This window comes from Triticum aestivum, chromosome 1B (genome assembly GCF_018294505.1).
Source record: "Triticum aestivum cultivar Chinese Spring chromosome 1B, IWGSC CS RefSeq v2.1, whole genome shotgun sequence".
Lineage (NCBI taxonomy): Eukaryota > Viridiplantae > Streptophyta > Magnoliopsida > Poales > Poaceae > Triticum > Triticum aestivum.
Genome location: NC_057795.1, coordinates 560826572 through 560829180, shown reverse-complemented (window position 1 = coordinate 560829180; position 2609 = coordinate 560826572). Strand labels below are relative to the sequence as shown.

Sequence of the window (2609 nt, the reverse complement as noted above, 5' to 3'; positions counted from 1 at the left end):
CACGAGCACTCATTGCTGTTGGGATCTGGTCCCTCCTTTTACCTCATTTGTTTTTTCCTGATTTTTCTCATTTGTAGATGTTTTCCTCTTATAGCAGAAGGTGGACCAGCAGGCAGGACCGCGCGGGCACTAGGCTGTCGCTGCTCCAGTCCAGCAGACAGGACCACCTGCGGCGTGACAGACCTCGGCCCACGAGAGAAGGTTTCGAGCCCACCAAAGGTTCCCACACGCGGGCGGTGCGCAGCTGATGAAGGTTCGTGCATCATTTTTTTCGCCTTTTTTTTCTGTTGGTTTGCATATCTCGCGCTACCCTTCCTCATTGTTGCCTCGCCGTACTCTCTCTCTCTCTGACTCTCTCCATCTCCCGTTCAGGTCCACATCATGACCACACCTTCTGATCCAGCCATGGCCTCCCCGTGCCTCTCCTCTCCATCACTCACTACCACCGCCATAACATGGAGCTCAGCCGTCCACCGTCTCTTCCTCCATCGTTCCTGCTACGCCGGTCTCCACCATCGCCTTCTCTAAGTTCACCTTTGGCTCCCGATGTCGCCGTGTCTCTCCGTTAATGGAGCTGCGTTGCTTCCCTCTCCAACAGGCCACCTTCCCCATGGATGATGTGCAGGCCGCCCGTGCTGCTCCTGGAGCTGCCCTTCTCGAGCTCGGTGTCGCTGCGCTTCCCAACCCCCTCCGCCAGCGTCAGATCTGGCAAGGCGGCCGAAGAGCACCAGCATCACGCCCTCCCCACCATGGTATGCCCAGCTCTTCCTCACGCTGGCCTCCTCCATCAAGGTCGTCGAGCTCCCTCTCCTCTGCAGCGGCCTCGAGGTCGACACTACCACAGAATTGCAAGATTGGTACTGTGTAATACTCAACTTGCTTTGAATACAATTTCTGTGATGAACTGAAGAATTTTTTGTGTGTAAGTTGGATTACTTCTCGACTTGCTGCTCATACAGCCCCTCGCTTCAAATTCCCCACTTCGTCCTGATCCGGTTCAGGTATATACTATGGCTTCTTCTTGGGAGATTGGGAGTGGGGTATCTCCAGTGGTTCGTTGCCCAGGTTTGCTTCTTCAAGCCGCGTGTGAGAGAGTTAGAAATTGGTACCTTTTTTTTGTCAAAACTGATTTGGTCTATGGCTCTAGTGGAATGTACCAGAGTGCTTGGTGCTTGAAAGCGCTTCCCACGGATGTTTCAGTAGCTTACCATGTAGTCCAGGGTTGGCTTGTGATGGTTTGATGTTACGCGGATGACAATCTTTGAGCTGGGGTTGCTTCTTTGATTACCTTTTGTGTTAGTCTGTTCATGTAGGGTAGCAGGTACGCTGGGTGTATGTATGCAATACACTGGATTTCTTGTTCATCTTTAATGCATTGCGGCAGCAGTAATTTTCTTTATTGTGCTCGCTTTTTTTTGGCAGATTTAGACATGTTTCTTCGTAATTTTGTGATTGTTTGGTTCTTCAGGAACATGTGTGTTTGATTTTTCAAGAACAACTAGATTGAATAGGTTGTGTTAGTCCACTTATATGAGGTCAACTGAATGAGCCTAATAAAATCAGGTTGTGCATTATATACTCTCTTCATGCAATCCTCTTGCAGATTTGGTGTCCGTTTTTTTTTGTCACGGCCCATGTGCCATCTCGCCTGAGCATGCTGGCTCTGCCGCGCCCCGTGGCGCTTGCCCTGCCGCCGTGCACCTCCGCTCTCGCCCCGCCGATATTCTTTTTTTTTCTTGCTGCCCAAAGTCATGCACACAACGCCACAATTGGAATCTCCATTTTACATTGACGGAACCGTGCATATCCATCCGAGGGCGCCCTTTTTTGTGTGTGCAAGAGCCTCTCTATAAGTTGGTCGTTGCACAAGAACCTCCGTTTACATTGTTGGAACCGTGCATATCCATCCAAGGGCGCCCTTTTGTGTGTGTGCAAGAGCCTCTCTATAAGTTGATCGTTGCACAAGAACCTTCGTTTTACATTGTTTGAACCTCTTTGGGTCTGCACAATTGGCACTTGGGACCACGGGGCTGATAGCGTTGGGTGTGTGATCGCTGCATTGTCGAAGGCGGTGTGGGTTGTCTGACGCTTGAACGTCAGGGCGACGGGGCAACCCCTTCGGTAGCGTGCAATCCCCACGGGGCCTGGCTACAAGCCGGAGGTAAAATGCCGGCATGGCTTACTGCTAGTACGCTCCTAATGCAAGGCATGCCTGCTGTGAACGGTACATGGCAGGGGAGGCCGCGGAAGCCCTCATGGTGGAGTCCACGATGGGAGAGTGGCGCCTCGCTAAGCTGCAACGCCTGACCACATCACCGTGACCAATATGATCCGACTAGGAATAGTAGTGCATAAAAGATGGCGCATCCTGCCCTATACGCGCATGTCTGTAACTATTTGGTGTCCTCCGGTCACTATCCGCGGACACATTCGGGGCGTGCCTGCAGACGTTTTGCTTGGCCCTCCCTATGTTCAAATTCTGGCTCCGTCTCTGATGATATGTATACTCAAGTTTACAAACTCACATGTACTATTATAGTCCTATATGGTTCGTGCTGAATGTGCAATAGTTTCACTTCGAACTGAATTACAAAAAATGAAGAATATTA

At 50.9% G+C, this 2609-nt stretch overlaps 1 long non-coding RNA gene across 1 annotated transcript; it reads left to right on the top strand.

Annotated features, from left to right (window-relative positions):
• The first annotated feature begins 215 nt into the window (after window positions 1–215).
• Window positions 216–912, top strand: LOC123095030 (uncharacterized). Its single transcript, XR_006446083.1, has 2 exons — window positions 216–505; window positions 599–912. It is a non-coding gene; the product is annotated as an uncharacterized lncRNA (long non-coding RNA).
• The last annotated feature ends 1697 nt before the right edge of the window (window positions 913–2609 follow it).